Raw genomic sequence first — 20,253 nt, forward strand, 5'->3', positions numbered from 1 at the left:
AGAAAGAGCAAGTGACATGTATAGTATTTTTTATTTGTCCTGACTGCATTTGAAATTTCTGAGTTGCAAAAATTGAATTCCCCATGTCTCAAAGCCCCTCCAGGTGGTTGAAAACAGTCACCATCTGCCTCCCAGAGGAAGATGATCCTTGGCTTTTATCAGCTACAGTAAACTCTATTTTAGAATATATTTGTTACAAGTATCAGAATTCTCTCCCTGGAATTATATTTTCAAGATCTATCTATCTCTATCTTTTGCAAAGGTACAATAAAAGACCATGTTAAAAAAATAAACATTTGTGTGCTTAAACTTTATTTTTTATCTCCTAAATTTAACTGCCTAGATCCACATAAGAATGCTAAAATCCTGAAGCTCTTTGAGGGCAATAGTTTTAAGCAGCAGTAGCAGTAGCCTTCCTCTCAGAACTTTATCAAAGTATTTGCTTGATAATAGAAATGACATTTTACAATATGATGAGACAAAGAATTAAATGTTGCTTGATAATAAAACGTTAAGTAAATGTCCATATTCTTTTATATTTTCATACATATTTAAACTATCATATCTATTCTAAAAATTTAGAATATATAGATATATACAAAAAAGAAGAAAATTCTCACATAATTCCACCTTCCAGACATAACTATTCTTAACATGTTGGGGTCCATATATATGTATATACACATATATATAATTTCTTGTATTAAAATGAATCATTGTCCACATACTATTTGTCACGATTTTTTTCAATTTAACAATATAGTTTTCCATGGATCTCTTTCCATTTCATTATTATGTAAAATCCTAAAAATTATTTTTAATAAGTGTATATGTTCCATTATGTGGGATATCAAATTTACCCAATTTGTCCAATTTATGATCAGGTATTTTTATTGGTTCCAATTACCTGTATTTGAAACAATGCTAAGATGAACATTTTCAGAGCTAAATCTTTGTGTACATGCATGATTATTTTCTAATTCTATTAAATGGAATTATGAGATCAAAGGATTCAGCCTTTTAAAGTTGACTGTCTCATGTTGCCTACCTAATTTCCTGAAAGCGTCTATCCATTTACTCTACTACCAGCAGTGCACATACACATATCTTCAAAGTAAGTGGTCAAATAGCAGATCCCACCCAAAGACAGGTAATTTTATCTTTCTGACCCCAATACACATTTGTGATAGATAGTAACAATCTCAGCAATATGATCACAAAGATTTTTATTGGTTAGGTTGCAATGATAATGAAGATTAACATGTTTTATTAATCAATGATCTTTCTGTAAATATAAAGTTGATATCTGAGGATTGTTATAATCACAAACAATAAACATAAGAATGAAGATTACATAATTTTATGATCAACTTTTGTAGGCATAGAATAGAGAGGTCTTACGTACAGGTGGCCTAAGGAGAAGACCAAGAACAGAAAAACATACTCAATGCTCAGTCATTCATTCATTGGTTCTTTCTTTCAGCATTTATTGACTATCCCTGTTTTCACCATACGTGCTAGTTTCCACTGAAGCTCAAAACAGAGAGAAATTCAAAAATCTAGTTCTTATAATAGGCCACATATTTCCCAGAAATCTCTTCAAAAATTCAGAAGTTTCTAATAGTTGTCCAAAATGGCAACTGATCATTTTACAGAACCAAATTAGCAAAGCACATAATTAATTAATCAACTGATTTATACACCTATACACCAGTGCCTAAGTGTATAAGCAGTTCTCATACTCAAGGCACAGCAAATATTTATTATGAGATGGTCTCTGCTCTTAGTAGCTTCAGAGCTAATGTAAAAGACTTGGCAATAAACACATAAAACTTTAAATAGCAATCCATGGTATAGAAAGAAAAGGCCACTGAAGAGAGATCCAGCTGAGTGAAAGGACTGGTTTTGCTCTTGACTGCAGTGGTTGCAAGTAGAACTTGGGCTGTGTCTTAATGGATGGTGGAATGCAGATGATGAAGGAGAGCACACAGGTAGGAAATCAGCCTCAGAAGCCCGGCAGCAAGACGCACTGGGAAGGAGGAGAATGAGAACTCCAGAACAATCTTGCTGGAGTGTTCTGTGCTAGGAAGAGAAAAAACATGCTGGAAAACAGCTGAAGCCAGATTGTTGCACATGATGAAAGCAAGGCTAAGGCTCTCGGACTCCATCCTAAGGCAATGGGTAACCAGAGAAGATCTTAGAGGAAGAAGGTGCAGGTGGGGACAGGACTGTAGGAAGACCAGTCACTACAGAGAGCAAGTTGAGATGCGGGTGGAGAGGGAGAGAGACTAACATTAAGAGGCCAGTTTGGAGATTGTGGCAATGATCCAGGTGTGAAGTAATTAGGTGATGGAAACCAGGTAGATACAATGACACGGAAACGGGGAGGAATTTCAAATATCAGAACAGCTGAGTTTTAGGGGGTGTGGAGGCTTTTGTCCTTGGTCACCCTTCCTTCATATGATCAATTGAAAAACACAAGGGATGGCAGCAGATTGCTTCTCTGTCCCTGCCAGTGTTTATTCTCCTCTGTCCCCTGACTTGGAGACAATACTTACATTAGACAACTATAAAGCCAAACGTGGATTATAGTAACACTTGTTGGGGATATTTTCAACATAATTATTAAAAGCTACCTTACGTATTAAAAAGGGGCAATTCTCCTTCATGAACACATGCATTACATATAAATTTACATACTACGGTGTATTTTGGTATTGTGATTCACATATTGTACCTCCTAACTTTGTAGGAAGTAAAGCTCTTATTAAATATCCTATGCCTAGAAAATGTTAGGATAATTTGCAGAAAATATTTCAAAGTCTCTCCAAATGGCTCAGAAGCATTTACAACTTAGGAAAGACTACATCTTGCTGAAAAGCATGAATTGTCTACTCTCTTTTTTAATGAGAATTTAAGACTGTTTATTAAAAAAGAAATAAATATTCCATTTCAGCTCATTTGGCTTCATCTGCTATTAAATCCTACATATACCCAAGGGTTACAATGATGTACTTAAATATTGTTTCTGCATTGAGACTGCCTAATGAGGCAATTAGTGGAACTCCTGAGATAGCTGGACCAAACACTTTTCGGCAGAAAAGGTCTACTCAAACAACAATGCAAAGTGCTTACCCTCCCTGCCCACTTCTATTTGACAGCGTGTCTTAGACAAGGCGAGTGGCGATTTTGGAAGGCAGACAAAAACCATGCACTTTGCACAGATGGATAAAGAGGTAGCTTGAGGCCAGTGTGTACGGAAACCATGTAAAAAAAGCAGAGTATTGAAGAATAGAACCTTCTCCTTTCTCGTTGAATTACTAGCTTTGTGTTGTTGCTCTAATCCAAACCTTTCCAAACTGTAGTCTTTAAGAAACCCCTTCTTTTTGTTGTTGTTGTTGCTAATTATATACTTTCTTTAAATATAAATTATTGCCTTTCTTTAAATTGATTCAAAACTTTTACTGAATTTTATTTTAAAGTAAACTATATATAACTACCATAAATGGAAAATCAGAATCACTTGACACAAACAGAAGATAACAATAAAAAGAAGTTCCATGACACTAAAACCATGTTATTGTGCTGTTGCAGTACTATTTTCTGGCAAAGCTTGGAGGCTGAGTTGTTTTCTTTTTGTTGCAAGGTGAGATTAGCAAAGGCTAGGGAAGTTTTAAAGTCATTTCAGCACCAGATAGAGAACTTCTCCTTGACTCCATCACGAGCACCGAAAGAGAATTGAAAATAAAATAGCTTCTGCCCAGCGTGATTTTATTGACTGATGTATTCATTGATTTATATTTAACAAACATACATAGCACTCACCAGGTGTCAGGCTTGTTTCTAACTAATTTATAACCATGAACTCATCTAGTCCTCATAATGACCCTGTGAGGTAGTACTATCATTATCCCCAGTTTACAGAGGAGGAAACTGAGGTGCAAAGAGGTTAAGTGATTTGCTCAAAGTCACACGGTTAAAAAGTAGCAAAGCCAGTATGCAAACCCAGGCGGCGTTTTCACTGGTTGTCTCAGCACCACTGCACACTGCCTGTGTGGGAGTGGGACTCAGTGCTGTGAAGTCATGGTCACACGCTACCTAATATCACAGCGTGTGCCACATAAACCATCAGCCCATACTATTGCTCTTCTTGGATGATTAGCATTGATGTACTTGAATGGTTACTTGAAGTTTTAATATTAACATATCGTTATTTTTTAATTACATTAATTTAATATTTACTAACATATTAGTGAATAATAGTAATATATTTTTCTCCCCTGGAAGGAAATGTTTTGTATCCCTTTGAATCAATCATTCAACCTAATCGGTGCTCTATTAATGATTTAATGACACTCATTGTACTCATATGTAGACCAGTGTTTCCAGAAAAGTAACAATATTTATATATATCAATAAAATTTCATGCACACAAAAAAGGAGCTTCCAGAGAAGATGAAGGTAAAGACAGAGGATCAAGCCATACGTGTAATAAAGTGTTGCCTCTCACATATTTTGTATGTGATTTGGTAACAAGACAAAGTAATGAACCAGCTGTTACTTAGAACTAATTACATTGGCAAATACCATTATGTGACTTTACAAAGGAGAAAATTGAGCATCAGAAAGGGTAATTTGTCCAAGGTTGTATAATCCCTACTTGCGATTGGAACTCAGGGCTGCCTGAATACAAGGACTGCACTTCATAAGATCGCCACCTCAAAGGTACGGAAGGGTTAAACGTGAATTTATCTATGAGAAAATCTAAATGTAGCATCATATGCTTTTTAAAATTGTGGTGTAAACATAGCAAGATACCTAATCTCTTTATACAATTTTAAGTGCACAATACAGTATTGTTAACTATAAGCACAATGTCATATAACAGATCTCTAGAACTTTTTCATCTTGCATGACTGAAACTTTATACCCATTAAACAGCAACTCCCCAATCCCCCCTCCCTCCAACGCCTGGCAATTATCATTTTACTCTCAACTCTATGAATTTAACTACCTTATACATGTGGAATCATGCAATTTTTTTGGATAAATATCCTGAAATAGGATTGATGGATCATATGGAGTTCTATTTCTAATTTTTTGAGGAACCTTCATACTGATTTCCATAGTGGCTGTACCAATTTACATTCCCACCAACAGTGCACAAATGTTCCCTTTTCTCCATATCCTAGCCAACATTTGTTTCACATTGATTGATTCTCATATTTCAGGTCATCCTTGCATCCTAGAGATAAATACAAACCCTTAGTTTTGTTGATTTTTTTCTATTATTTTTCTATTCTCCATTTATTTCTGCTCTAATCTTAATCATTTCTTTCTGTTAAATCTGAACTTAGTTTATTCTTTTTTTTCTAACGGTGTACTGCTAGGTTGTTTTTTGAGTTCTTTCTTTTTTATTAAATGTAGGCATTGGGCGCTATAAACTTCACTCTTAGGACTGCTTTTGCTGCATGCCATGTTTTGATATGTTGTATTTTCAATTTTATTTGTTTCAAGATATTTTATAATTTTCCTTTTGGTTATTTCTTTGAACATTTAGCTATTCAAGAGTGTTGTTTAATGTCCACATTGTGAATTTTCCACTTTTCTTTCTATTAATTTCTAAAACCATGTAAAAAAAGCAGAGTATTGAAGAATAGAACCTTCTCCTTTCTCGTTGAATTACTAGCTTTGTGTTGTTGCTCTAATCCAAACCTTTCCAAACTGTAGTCTTTAAGAAACCCCTTCTTTTTGTTGTTGTTGTTGCTAATTATATACTTTCTTTAAATATAAATTATTGCCTTTCTTTAAATTGATTCAAAACTTTTACTGAATTTTATTTTAAAGTAAACTATATATAACTACCATAAATGGAAAATCAGAATCACTTGACACAAACAGAAGATAACAATAAAAAGAAGTTCCATGACACTAAAACCATGTTATTGTGCTGTTGCAGTACTATTTTCTGGCAAAGCTTGGAGGCTGAGTTGTTTTCTTTTTGTTGCAAGGTGAGATTAGCAAAGGCTAGGGAAGTTTTAAAGTCATTTCAGCACCAGATAGAGAACTTCTCCTTGACTCCATCACGAGCACCGAAAGAGAATTGAAAATAAAATAGCTTCTGCCCAGCGTGATTTTATTGACTGATGTATTCATTGATTTATATTTAACAAACATACATAGCACTCACCAGGTGTCAGGCTTGTTTCTAACTAATTTATAACCATGAACTCATCTAGTCCTCATAATGACCCTGTGAGGTAGTACTATCATTATCCCCAGTTTACAGAGGAGGAAACTGAGGTGCAAAGAGGTTAAGTGATTTGCTCAAAGTCACACGGTTAAAAAGTAGCAAAGCCAGTATGCAAACCCAGGCGGCGTTTTCACTGGTTGTCTCAGCACCACTGCACACTGCCTGTGTGGGAGTGGGACTCAGTGCTGTGAAGTCATGGTCACACGCTACCTAATATCACAGCGTGTGCCACATAAACCATCAGCCCATACTATTGCTCTTCTTGGATGATTAGCATTGATGTACTTGAATGGTTACTTGAAGTTTTAATATTAACATATCGTTATTTTTTAATTACATTAATTTAATATTTACTAACATATTAGTGAATAATAGTAATATATTTTTCTCCCCTGGAAGGAAATGTTTTGTATCCCTTTGAATCAATCATTCAACCTAATCGGTGCTCTATTAATGATTTAATGACACTCATTGTACTCATATGTAGACCAGTGTTTCCAGAAAAGTAACAATATTTATATATATCAATAAAATTTCATGCACACAAAAAAGGAGCTTCCAGAGAAGATGAAGGTAAAGACAGAGGATCAAGCCATACGTGTAATAAAGTGTTGCCTCTCACATATTTTGTATGTGATTTGGTAACAAGACAAAGTAATGAACCAGCTGTTACTTAGAACTAATTACATTGGCAAATACCATTATGTGACTTTACAAAGGAGAAAATTGAGCATCAGAAAGGGTAATTTGTCCAAGGTTGTATAATCCCTACTTGCGATTGGAACTCAGGGCTGCCTGAATACAAGGACTGCACTTCATAAGATCGCCACCTCAAAGGTACGGAAGGGTTAAACGTGAATTTATCTATGAGAAAATCTAAATGTAGCATCATATGCTTTTTAAAATTGTGGTGTAAACATAGCAAGATACCTAATCTCTTTATACAATTTTAAGTGCACAATACAGTATTGTTAACTATAAGCACAATGTCATATAACAGATCTCTAGAACTTTTTCATCTTGCATGACTGAAACTTTATACCCATTAAACAGCAACTCCCCAATCCCCCCTCCCTCCAACGCCTGGCAATTATCATTTTACTCTCAACTCTATGAATTTAACTACCTTATACATGTGGAATCATGCAATTTTTTTGGATAAATATCCTGAAATAGGATTGATGGATCATATGGAGTTCTATTTCTAATTTTTTGAGGAACCTTCATACTGATTTCCATAGTGGCTGTACCAATTTACATTCCCACCAACAGTGCACAAATGTTCCCTTTTCTCCATATCCTAGCCAACATTTGTTTCACATTGATTGATTCTCATATTTCAGGTCATCCTTGCATCCTAGAGATAAATACAAACCCTTAGTTTTGTTGATTTTTTTCTATTATTTTTCTATTCTCCATTTATTTCTGCTCTAATCTTAATCATTTCTTTCTGTTAAATCTGAACTTAGTTTATTCTTTTTTTTCTAACGGTGTACTGCTAGGTTGTTTTTTGAGTTCTTTCTTTTTTATTAAATGTAGGCATTGGGCGCTATAAACTTCACTCTTAGGACTGCTTTTGCTGCATGCCATGTTTTGATATGTTGTATTTTCAATTTTATTTGTTTCAAGATATTTTATAATTTTCCTTTTGGTTATTTCTTTGAACATTTAGCTATTCAAGAGTGTTGTTTAATGTCCACATTGTGAATTTTCCACTTTTCTTTCTATTAATTTCTAGCTTCATTTCATTGTGGTTGGGAATATACTTGGCATAATTTTAATCTTAAATTTGTCAAGACTTATTTTGTGACCTAATATGTGATGTGCCCTGGAGAATGTTCTGTGTGCACTTGAGAAGAATGTGTATTCTTCTGCCGTTGGGTGTCATGGTCTATATACGCCTGTTAGATCCACTGGTTTATAATGTTGTTCAAGTCTGCTGTTTCTTTATTGATTTTCTGTCTGGATATTCTATCCATTATTGAAAGTGGAGTACTGAAATCTCCCACACCATTGTATTGCTGTCTATTTCTCCCTTCAGTTCTTTATATATGTGGGTACACTGATGTGGGGTGCAAATATATTTATAATCATTATGTCTTCCTAGTGAACTAACCCTTTTATTCTTAAAGTTCTTCTTTGTCTTTTTTGACAGTTTTTGACTTAAAGTCCATTTTGTATGATATGAGTATGGGCACCCTCTTCTCTCTTTTGATTATCATTTGCATGGAATATCTTTTTTCCATCCATTCCCTTTCAGCCTATGTATGTCTTTAATCTACAAGATCTCTTGTAGACAGCATACAGTTGGATCATTTTTTTTTTTTTTTTTTTTTGCTGTACGCAGGCCTCTCACTGTTGTGGCCTCTCCCGTTGCGGAGCACAGGCTCCGGATGCACAGGCTCAGTGGCCATGGCTCACGGGTCCAGCCGCTCTGCGGCATCTGGGATCTTCCCGGACCGGGGCACGAACCCGTATCCCCTGCAACGGCAGGCGGACTCTTAACCACTGCGCCACCAGGGAAGCCCCTGGATCATTTTTTATCCATTAAGTTATTCTCTGTCTTTTGATGGAAAGTTTAATCCATTTACATTAAAAGTAGTTGTTGATAGGGTAGGACTTACTTTTGCCATTTTGTTACTTGTTTTCTTTCTGTCTCATATCTTTTTCTGTTACTCTTTTCCTCTCTTGATGTCTTCCTCTGTGTTTTGTTGATTTTTTTTTGTAGTGACATGCTTTGATTCCTTTCTCATTTTCTTTTGTATATCTTCTATAGATATTTTCTTTGTAGTTACCATCAGTGTTACATGAAACATAGTAATAACAATCTATTATAAGCTGATGACAAATTGACTTCAAATGAACACAAATACTCAACACCTCTACTTCTCTCCACACACACACACACAAGCACACACTTCATGTTATTGGTGTCACAAATTACTTCTTTTTATTTTGGCATCCCTTAACATTTTTATAGTTATAGTCACTTTTCATATATTTGTCTTTTAACTTCTATACAAGAATTAAAAGTGATTTACACACCATCAAAACAGTGTTACAATATTCTGTATTCTTCTGTATATTTACCTTTACCTGCAAGCAACTTTCATTTGTCTCTGTGTTGCTGTTTAGTGCCCTTTCACTTCAACTTGAAGCATTTTATCATTTCTTATAAGGTAGATCTAATGGTGATGAACTCCCAGCTTTTGTTTATTTGAAAATTTTTTATTTCTCCTTCATTTTTGAAGGATAACTTTGCCAGAGATAGTGTTCTTGGTTTATAGGGCTTTTTGCTTCCAGTACTTTGAATATATCATCACACTCCCTTCTGGCTTGCAAATCTTCTGCTGAGAAATCCACACATAGTCTTATGTTGATTCTCCTTGGATGTGGTAAACACTTTTCTCTTGCTGCTTTAAAAATTCTTTTGGCCCTTCGCTTTTGACAATTTGATTATATCATGTCTCACTGTGGATTTCTTTGGGTGTATCTTAGTTACAGACCATTAAGTTTCTTAAATATGAATGTCCATTCTTTCCCCAGATTTTGGTACTTTCCAGCCATTGTATCTTTAAATGAGCTTTCTGTCCCTTTCTCTCTCTCTTCTCTTTCTAGGACTCCCATAATGTGCATATCAGTCCTTTTGATGGTGCCCCATAAGTCCTTATAGGCTTTTTTCATTTCTTTTTCTTTTTGTTCCTCTGATTGGATAATTTCAAATGATGTGTCTTTGAGTTTGCTGATTCTTTCTTCTGCTTGATCAAGTCTGCTGTTGAATCCCTCTAGTGAATTTTTCACCTGAGTTATTGTATTCTTAAGCCCCAAATTTTCTGTTTCATTCTTTTTTATACTGTCTCTTTGCTAATATTCTCATTTTGTTCATGTATCATTTTCTTAAGCTCATAGGACATTTTTGTGTTTAATTCTTTGTCAAGTAATTCATATATATCCATTTCTTTAGGATCAGTTTCTGGAGGTGTAGTTTGTCCCTTTTGGGGGGCCATTTTCCCCTGCTTCTTCATGTGTCTCAAAACTTGGTGTTGGCATCTGCACATTTGAAAAAACAGCCACTTTTCCCAGTCTTTATGGACTGATTTCCTACGTGGCAAGACCCTCACCAATCAGCCTGGCCAGTGATTCTGGGGGCCTGTAAAACCTTTTTGGGAGTGAGGCATCTTCTCTGGGCTTTTGCCTATAATTTCTCAATTAGAAAGGCTTGCCAGTTTCTTATTCATGTGCTTCTAATGCCTTGCTCCCTCTGGTGTCTATCTGTGGCACTGCAAATTATCTGGTTCCACAGCAGTAAGGCACCCCACTCTCCCTTGTTCTCAGAAGCCACCAGGCATTCAAAGTATGCCAACTCTGTGTCAGCACCCCAAGTCAGGCAATACAGATACCAGTCACTCATGCAGCTCTCTGAAAAGCCAGAACATTGAATGCACATTCCACTTGTCTCTTCCCCCCACAAGGAAGAAGTCACTAGATGGCGTGTTCCCTTCTGGCACTGAGCTGTGCTGGCTTGGGGGAGGGGTTGACATGGGTAAGTGAAATTACTCTTTTTACTGCTTCACTGTGGCTATTCTCCTACTTTGTATTCACCTGGGGTACTATAACCTCTTAACTGGATTCTAGAAATCTCATAACTATATTTTGGTCCATATATAGTTTTTAAAGTGGTGTTTCTATGGGAGAGTGAGGGCTGGGACTTCCACAGTCTTGCTGACATCACTCTTGTGTGTGTGTGTGTCTGTGTGTGTAGCACTTTGACTGGAATTATTTAAAAATAAATTGTGTATTGCAATAACACCAAGAAAATATTATAGGTTGAACTGATTCTAAATGGAGCAAGAAAGTTTGGATGGACTCCAAAATGGATGTCTCCTTCCCCAGTCTCCTCCAGATCCACATTTACAGTTGGTTATCTAGATCTTCTGTGACTCAGATGACTATCACTGGTTGAGTAAAATAACTTGACTCACTAAAACGCAAACAAAACTCAATTTTATACTTTCATTACACCACCTCTGCAAATCCATTCAACCAACCCCTCTAACTTGTTGAAATCTTGGGTAAGTCATAAAGCTTTTCCCATCACTTTCAAATATTATCAAATAATCTCAATTTTCAAATAATAAAATAGCCAATCCAGCCTAATTTTAAAACTTCAAACTCCAACTCAATTTATAACATCACCCCTCCTCCATCTGAGGTCTGATACAGGTCAAGGAACCTGAACTGGGAGAGGGACATGGATGATTTCACCCTGTCCCCATTTTCCCACCTTACTTTATCACTGGTTCCCCTTTCATTATGCACCTCTGACTCCACAGAAATGGAGCAGTGGACAGTAAAGAGATAAGGGGCAAAACTGTGTTACCTTTGGAATCTGGCGTTGGGGGGTGCTTTTTGGATTCTGTTGGAGACCCTCCACCATCACTGGGGACCTACTACCTCAGTTCTCTTGACATGGGCAATATCTCTTTCTGTGGGCTGTTTACGATTTCCCCTCCACCTCTGACTTCCAGTGGTTGCACACATATACCACACTTCCACTGGGGAGTCCCCTTTCCCATTCTGACAGTCCTCAACTTTCTTCCAACCTACAGAAAACATCATAGAGCTTTGAAATGTCAGAAGCCATATTTCTTGGCTTTGCCACCAGCAGACCCCCTGAACTTTGAACTTTTTAGACATTCCAGATCCTGCATCTCTCAAATTCCATGGTGGCACGCTTAGCATGCTCTCTAAATGGTTCTCTTGAAGTCCTCCTCATTGGCTTGAGGTGAGGACAGGGCAGCGTCCCCCCTCCCTTACTGGGGTTGGGGGAACTGATCACTGTCTTTTAAAAAATTCTCACCACCAGCCTTTTCAAACTCTGGATAAATTCATGGCTTTGAAAAAATCCAAATATGAAATTCATTATAAAACTCCCTCAGCAAACTAGGAATATAAGGGAACATCCTCAAACTGATAAAGAACATCTACCAAAAAATCATACTTAATGGAAAATAACAGAATGTTTTTCCTTAAGATTGGGAATAAGGCACAATATCTGTTCTCACCACTCCTATCTGACATAGTACTAGAAGTCTTAGCCAGTGTAATAAGGCAAGAAATGGAAATAAAAATCATATAGATTAGAAAGTAAAACTGAAACGGTTGCAACTGCATACAATATAGAAAATCCTGAGGAATCTACAAACAAACAAAAACTCCTAGGACTGATGAGTAAGTTTAACAAGGATGCATAAAAAGTCAATCACATTTCTATATGGTAGAAACGAACAATTGGAAACTGAAATTGAAAACACAATGCAATTTGCAATCACTCCAAGAAATATAAAACACTTAGGTATAGAACTAATTAAATGTGCACATGATCTGTATATTGAAACTATAAAATGCTAATGAAAACAATAAAAGAAGGTCTCAGTAGGTGGGTAGAATCACTGTGTTCATGAATTGGAAAACTCAACAAATTGCCATAACATTTCTAGGAAGATTCTTTTTAGACACAGACAAAATAATTCTAAAATTTACGTGGAAAAGTAAGGAACTAGAATACTCAAAACAATTTTGAAAAAGAAGAATAAAGTTAGAGGAATCTCACTACCTCCATACTACCTCTATAGTACCTTGAGATGCACTATATAGCAACAGTACGCAAGACAGTGTAGTATTAGGAGAGGGATAGAAACATAGATCCGTAGAACAGAATAGAGAATCAAGAAATAGACCGAAATAAGTATAGCCAACTGAATTTTGACAAAGATGCAAAAGCAACTCAATGGATGAAGGATAACCTTTTCAACAAATGATTCTGGACTATTTGGACAATGACAGGCAGAAAAGAAAAAAAGAAAGAAAAAGAAACTTGACCCGAGCCTCACATCTTATATAAAAATTCATTCAAGATGTTTTATAGATCTTAATGTAAAGCATACAATTCTAAAACTTTAGAAGAAAACAAAGGAAAAAATCTTTGTGACCTAGGATTAGGCACACAGTTCTTGGACATGACACCAAAGGCAAAATTCATAATAGCTAAAGTAATAAATTGGACTTTGTGAAATTAAAAACGTTTGCTCTGTAAAATACTCTGTTAAGAGGATGAAAAGACAAGCCACAAATTAGGAGAAACTATTTGCAAATTACATATCTGAAAAAGGGCTCACACCCAGAATATATAAAGAGCTCTATAAATTCAAATGTAAGAGAGCAAACTATTCATTTGGGCAAAACAGGCAAAATATTTACTTAAACAGACACTTTGTCAAAGAAGACATACAGATGGCAAATAAACACATGAAAAGATTTCATCATTAGCCATTAGGTAGTTGCAAATTAAAATGACAATGAGATACCGCTACACACCTATCAGAACAGCTAAAATAAAAAATGCTGTCAGTACCAAATGGTGGCAATGATGTAGAGAAAGTATATCTCTCATATATTGTTGGTTAGAATATAAAATGGTACAGCCACTCTGGAAAGAGTGTGGCAGTTTCTATCAGGTTAAATGTAAATTTACCATATGACCCAGAAATCACACTCTTGGATACTTATCCTAGTAAATTAAAATGTATATTTATGCAAAAACCTGTATACAAATATTCATAGTGGCTTTATTTGTAATAGACAAAAAGTAGAAATGAGTCAACTGTCCTTTAGTGGGTGAATGAATAAATATTGTTCACTCATACAATGGAACACTAATCAAGATATAAAGAAATAGACTATTGATTCATGTAACCACCTAGATGTATCTCAAGGTAGTTATGTTAAGTAAAAAAAAAAAAAATCTAATCTCAAGGGGTTGCATATTGTATGATTCCACTTATATAGCAATCTCAAAGAAACAAAGTCATAATGATGGAGAAGATACTTGTGGTTGCTGGAGTTTAAGTTTGGTGGAGAGTATGACTATTAAGAGGTAACACAAAGGAATTTCTCTGTGCTGATGGAACAGTTCTTTAACCTGATTCTGATATTGGTAACTTGAATCTACATACATAATAAAATTTCAAAGAAGTATACATTCAAAAAAGAGTTCATGTAAAAACTTGTGAAATCTGAATAACTCAGGTCTATACCTAAATTAATAATATTGTACCAATGACAATTTACTAGTTTTGACAGTGTACTATGGTTATGTAAGCTATTACCACTGGGGGAATCTGGGTAAAGTGTGCATGGGAACTCCTTACACTATTTTTGCAATTTCTTGTGGGTCTTTCGTTCAAAATAAAAAGTTATTAAACGCAAACACACGCAGACACAACACACACACTCAAATATGGAGATGTCCCTTCCAGTTGTAATGACTTCACTTTGCCAACAGAATTAAGCCACACTATTTGGCATAATATCCAAATTCTTCAAAATGTTTTCCAAACCTGCATTCCCTGTCCTATCTTCTACAATTTCCCTTCCACTCCACTCACATACCAAAGATAGGTCTTTCTCAAACATCTTGTGTTTTTCATGCACCTATGTCATTGCAGATTATTCCTCCCCTTCTACTTCTCCTGACAAACCCTTATCCATCTTTTATGTATATAGGTGAGAATCCTCCTCCTCCTCTCCCCACTTTCCTGTATCATCCCATAGAAAAGGAAAATGCCCATGACACTCTGGCAGACATCTTTGGGATGGCACTGCACCATTCTCATCATTCCTGACTTTTTTTCTCCTCAAAAACAGAAGGGGCAGCAACAGCTGATCTGACTATGATGAGTGTCATGTCCACTGGGCCTCATTTTTTTTTTTTAGTAGATGGGATTATTTGTCTCAAAAGAGACATTTTTAATGTCTCTCAAAACGGAACCATCTCCCTTTTCTTTCCCTCCCTTCCTTTATTACACATTTTGTATTAAGAGGAATTTTACACCACTTGGCTCAAATTTTTGTGTGCAAACCCTAACAGTCAGAACCCCAGAAAGAAAGAAGGATGAGTGGTGGCATTCGGTCAACAAACTAGACCTTGAAACTCTAGCAGAAACCCAACTAAAGTGCTTTCTCCTCTGTGAAGCCTTCTCAACCTTCCCAGGCACGCGACCACCCTGTCCCTCATGTCCCCAGAGCACTTTGGTTATAGCACGTGGTGTAATAATATGCTGTGTGAGGATGCCTTCTGCTGAACTGTGAACTCAGCTGGATCCCCTGGGTTTCTTTCAGCTTTGGATTTATAGCAAACAAGAGAGAGTATGGCATATAGATATCGAAAAAGACATCCATCTAATTATCAGAAGAGCAAACACAGGGCATTATAAAGAGCCCTGGGGCCAAAAATCACTTGCTGCAAAATTACCTCCAAGACAATCCGCATATGTAAGAAGGAAGGAGAAAAGAACTCCTGAGGGTATCCAAGATGGTGGGTCTATCTTACAGGAGCAGAACTCAGTATTAATCAAACATGAAGTCAGGAGAAAAAAGGCAGGAAAGAGGTTCTATAACAGAGAGCTGGTGAACACAGCCAGAGGCAGTTGAATTGGGCCTGAAAGCAGGAGCATTTTTGCCTGGAAAACTCCTTCCGTGAGCATGCAGAAGAGAGTTTTCAGCCCTATTTCCCAGCAAGGGCTTTGTTTTTTCTCCCCAACCATCTCTATTTCTTTGTGTCCAGGATACTCTTTTTCATTGTATTCCATAGTCGTGCCCTGTCCACTACAGACTTATGCACAAAAAACTATAAAGTAATAGATAAGGCATCACCAATGACGCAGAGACTGAATTCAAGTCTAGCTGCTTCTGTTTCCACCATCAGCAAACAGATCTGCCTTCAGTAGGCAGACAAATGTATTCACTTTCCAACATGCCACTAAGATTTCTTTGGAATCAAGCAGTTTCACTATGTTAAAGTTGGGGGGTTTTTTGTCTTGTTTTTTTTCCTAGAAACACTCTAGCCTAGCCAGCTAACATTGAATTTATGGCTTTGCAGAATTCCCTGAGAATAGGTGGAGTGAAAAATTGTACCCATGTTGTCTACAAATTCCAAGAGTAACGTTCCTGTCTATCCATCCATACCGGGAAGTTTACATGCCATAAACATATGGATGAAAACAGTAATTCACTAGCATCATAAGGTGTTTTTTTCTTTAAGCGGTGGAAAAATACTGTAAATTTCAAAACCTACTAAAAAGAAGGTAGAATCTTTCTGCCCCATAATTTTGCATCTTATTCCTCATTTATTGTAAAATATATTTGGAATAACTAATTTAAAATGTACGTTATCTAGGCTTGTACACAGGCAAAAACTGTTAAGTCTCATAAGAAGAGAGTAAAACTTACCAAAGTATTCATTTTAGGAGAAGGAACATATTACCTATGTATAAATTTCAGTATTTTCTCATACTCCCATGCCTGTTTAGTTTTCTCATACTGATTGCTTATCCTCGTGCACGCCTTTATACACAAATTTTTCAAAGAGAAATTTTTTTAAAGAGAAAGCTTTCAACCAACTTCTTTACCTTTTAGCTAGTACATGTGTTTGACAAGCAATTATAACTGGAGAGACCATCACATAATCAGATATTATCTCCTCTAACTGAAACTTTTCACATAATATTCACCCCGAAGAGTCTTGTTCTAAGACTCTCACAGATTTTCATGCTAATAATTTTCTGTGCCTGCACAGTTGCAAAATTGGACTTCAGTCAAAATTGTTCTTGAAAATATAACCCAGAGATTGGCAAACACCTTAAAAATTAATCATGCGTTCTTTACATTCTAAAAAAATCCTATTTTTCCTAAATCAGAACCATTAAAACAGTGGGCAGCCAATAAATATCATTTGTGGTTAATAACCATATGCATATTCAATGACCCCTGCTGTGCTGAGCTCTGAAAGGTGGGTGTAGCAATTATTTTTTGACCTCATTCCAGAGAGGAGAAACTGAAGAGGAGGAACATTTATTGAAGTTATCACCTTAAGAGTCTCGGATAGATTCTGGGATGAGATGGGGGACTCATCATTCCCCAGACACACCACACCCCAGGTCTTTCCTGCTCCTGCGCTGGCTGGGGAGATAACAGCTATTTAGCGACATTAAGTAAAATAATAATAATGCACTTTATTTACAAGGCACTTATCCTCCATTGGCATGCAAGGTGTCGCCTGGAAGCACAGCAGTGAAACAATTAAACTTTATTGAGCTGTCTAATGTCATCCCCGTGTGGATGTTGGCATATTGTAAGACCTCGGTCGGTGTTCTTTGTATAAGACTTGCGTTTTCACTATAACTACCGTTGATTCTTTGTGTATCTTTAATTTCTTTCTATAACATCAATAAAAGAGAATATTGAGGGGAGAAAGGTCTCTTCCAAACAGGGGGTCTGACTCTCAGCTGTGATTTGCTTGGCAATTGGAGATTTTGTGTACAGTTCTCGTACAGCAAAAGGTGAGAAATGCAGAAGCAATGGCTTTTAAAAAAACACGGAGAGCAGCAGGAAGCCCTCTCTGCCCAATTACAAGGTGATCCCAGTTCATTTTTATGGTTTGTTTCTTTCTTTCTTTCTTTCTTTTTTTTTTTTTTATCACACATGTTTCCAAACACAGTCTTGATGTCCTGTGGGGCTGCTTTTGTAAAAAGCCATAGCTTCTGATTTAAGGAGCTTCAAAAATAGCTCTCTGCTTCTTCAGTCTGAAAGAGAGCAGTCAAGTAACAACACATTTATTCTCTCTGAAAAATAGAAAGATGTCAAAAGCAAAGTTCACAGCAAAATTAGGCTGATTTGTTTTGTGCTTCTGTGATTCTGGCTGTTGAAGTAAACAGGAATACAAAAAAAAAACAACAGTGGTTTGTTTAATAAGCAAAAACTGCTATTAAAATGAATTTTGTGCTCAAAAACTTATCCTGGCTGGAAGAATCATCAATTATACAAGCTCTGGAGAGGGGCAGGGGAAGTAAGGCTTGATAGCCACAGTCAGATATTTTCCCCTAGTCAGCATACAATTCGGGCATCACGTTCAGAAAAAGGACAACCTCATTACTTTGATACAAATGACCAATGGTTCTCAGAGAGTCTCTGTGTTGGCTGTGACAGACACTAAGCAATAATCCTGCTGCCATGAAAATTTCCACCATAAAAGCAGCTTTGGCTGGTAGTGACAAAAGTGTGGCCCCAATATGGAAAACTTTCAGGAAATGCCCAGGTGAGATTCTCCAGGAAGTGCCACCCAGGAAAAACCCACTGAGGTTCTAATTGAGAGCATCCATAGCACTGACTCCCATTCTTGTGCAGGAAGATTTGACACTTCTGCTGCCCCAACCTCACTATTTCTCAGGATGGAGCATCAGATTTTTTACAGGGTCCTGTACCACCCTGTGTTTGTTTGTTTTTTTTGATTTGTATACATAAGGTCAAGAGTGAAAACTGGATCTAGCTCTCATCCCCAAGAAAGTAACAGTATGATTTCTTCTTCCAGAGTTGCAACTAATAGAAAGTTTCCTGATTTTTGAAGTGATAGAGTTCGAAATCAGTTCTGGGAATTGGTAGGGAAACATCAGTCCCATTTGCAACTGAAAAAGACTATTTTTTTTTTTTTAGCTGGACTATTGTATACTGACATTCTGAGGGTTGGTTTGGTGTTTGTTTGTGGGTTTTTTTGTGACCATTCCAAATGAGAACGAATGGGAAGGGAGACCTACACTGAGAATACTGAATTTTCCAGGTTAGGTCTTTGTTCTAACATGATGGTAGTATTAATTACGTGAACCAAACAACCTTTGTGAACTTCTTTCTATTCCTTTTTCCATGAATATTAAGTTGACCAAAATATCGAGGGAAAAAAATGTGTACTCTGCATCAATACAATGATTTTCCAGGAGCATAAATACTTCTGGAAGTACTGATTATATCTTCAATTTTCTCAAGTGCACCAGGCTCCAGCATACCGTAAGGCCACAGCACATGCTACTTCTTCTGCCTGCAACATTCTTCTATCCTTAGCTTTATCCAGTTAGCTTCTGCTCTCTCTGCAGATTCCAGCCCAGTAATCACTTCTTTAGGATTGTCTTATCTGATGGTTCCTTATCATATGTTCTCTAAGCATGACATCACCTTGTTACCACTTACCACAGGTATAATTTTACACCATTTGAGTAAGTCATCCTTTGATTGATGTCTTACACAATAAACAGAGACTAGAATATAACAAACGCATGTATGCTGTACACATGGCCAATTTTCAATCAGTTGTGTAGAGAAACACAATTCAATAAATCCACAGATAATTTAAAGACCACTTTTTGAGAGTTTCATTACTCTCCCTATCTTATCTCTCATCAATGTACAAGTTAAAGAAAGGAACAAAATTAATTCACCTGTGTTTCCCTTCTCTCTTTATTCCCAATTCATAATGTCAATTCTCCAAACAAAATTGAAATGGTCACTAGCAACAAATGGTAGAAAGATAGGATCTTCAGACAGAGGGATGAAAAGTGAATACCAATAGTCAAGTCAATGCAATATAATCATCAAAGAAGTGCAGTGCAATGTAATCAAAGAAAACTCCCAAGATTTGAGAACTCGGCTTTTGATAGCTTGGAGTGGAAGGAAATTTAGGGCTTTTTTTCCCTATCTCTAAGTCTCCTCTTTAGATAAAAGCATATATAATCCAGAGCCCTTTCATTTCTTTTCCAGATAGATAGGTAGACAAATAAGATACAAAGTAAAAAGGTAGTCTGAAAGGTAAGTTGTCAGTATTGTTACATACTTCATGTACTTTTGTCCAAGTATAGCAGATGTTGCGTGGATTTCCAAATATTGTGGCCATAGCCTCTAATAGCTGCCACTTTCTTTTTCTTAGCTTGAATGATCCATTTTATTTTACCATAAGATCCATCTTTAGACACACCGATGTCTGATATTCCAACCATCTACTCATCTGGGGCCAACAAATTGCTCTCCTGAGTATGATTCTTGGTCCTACTGTTACAAAGCTGGAAACTGATGGAGAAGCATTAGCCTGCCAGTGAGATGGACAGTATCCCATAGAC

At 36.5% G+C, this 20,253-nt stretch overlaps 1 long non-coding RNA gene across 1 annotated transcript in view; it reads right to left on the reverse strand.

The window, feature by feature from the left end:
- Positions 1–1,316: 1,316 nt before the first annotated feature.
- Positions 1,317–20,253, reverse strand: part of LOC114484393 (uncharacterized) — a 231,349-nt gene continuing 212,412 nt past the window's right edge. The window contains exon 4 of the long non-coding RNA XR_003677239.2: positions 1,317–2,077. This is a non-coding gene — a long non-coding RNA (uncharacterized lncRNA). The remainder of the gene's footprint in view (positions 2,078–20,253) is intronic.

Source organism: Physeter macrocephalus, chromosome 19, assembly GCF_002837175.3.
Source record: "Physeter macrocephalus isolate SW-GA chromosome 19, ASM283717v5, whole genome shotgun sequence".
Taxonomy (NCBI): Eukaryota; Metazoa; Chordata; class Mammalia; order Artiodactyla; family Physeteridae; genus Physeter; species Physeter macrocephalus.